The sequence below is a fragment of the Poecilia reticulata genome, linkage group LG2 (assembly GCF_000633615.1).
Source record: "Poecilia reticulata strain Guanapo linkage group LG2, Guppy_female_1.0+MT, whole genome shotgun sequence".
Taxonomy (NCBI): domain Eukaryota; kingdom Metazoa; phylum Chordata; class Actinopteri; order Cyprinodontiformes; family Poeciliidae; genus Poecilia; species Poecilia reticulata.
In genome coordinates this window covers 26864446-26865283 of record NC_024332.1, presented here as the reverse complement: position 1 = coordinate 26865283, position 838 = coordinate 26864446, and positions in this window count along the sequence as shown.

Sequence of the window (838 nt, the reverse complement as noted above, 5' to 3'; positions counted from 1 at the left end):
ACGTTAAGCATTCAGGATAATCTGAACATAAAACCTGGTGGATCTTCTTCAGCTCGTTTTGCACAAAAGAGACAATCTTGATTTCCAGCAGCTAAATTAGAAAGAATTTAGAAAATCAAAAAAAATATTGTATGTGCTGTGTATGAGATGCAGACTGACATTGAACTAATACCCCAAGTGCTCTGTAGAAGAGAACAAAATCTGTTGTGAACACAAGTAAAATTTCAGGAGAGTCTGTAAAGCTTAGATCAACACTGGTTCCTATCGAAAAACTAAACTTTAGCACAGATTTCTCTGAAGAGTAAATCCATGTTAAGCTAGCCTCAATGTTAACTTTGTCAAGTCCTAAAGAACCAGTTTCTTTAAAAAAGCACTAAAGACATGATGTATTTCTGTCATTGCTCATATTCAAGGCAMCAAAAAACACTTCAAGTCGAACCCMGACCTTCAACTCAGAGCCAGACTTAGTGGAACTGTTTTTAATCACAAATTGAACAAACACCACAAACAGGATTGGTGTCGAGACATAGACCCACAGATCCCAAATCTTCYGTCATGTCCTGATGCAGACATAAGGGTCTAGAAAAACTTTTCCTGCCTGGACACCACCAGCAAATGTCTCAAGGGGACATGTACTTTAACCATTTCCAGAACCCAAAATTTTGTGGCATGGATAATCAAGTCTTCAAGATTTCTCAAGAAGTCAAAGAAGGTAAAAATYGACTATTTCAGGACAGAACAAAATCTCTTCTCTTTGAATCCAACATAAACATTCCCAAAGAGGCTGAAAAGAATGATGCCCCAATAATAGCTATGTGACTCCAACATTGTTGAAAAT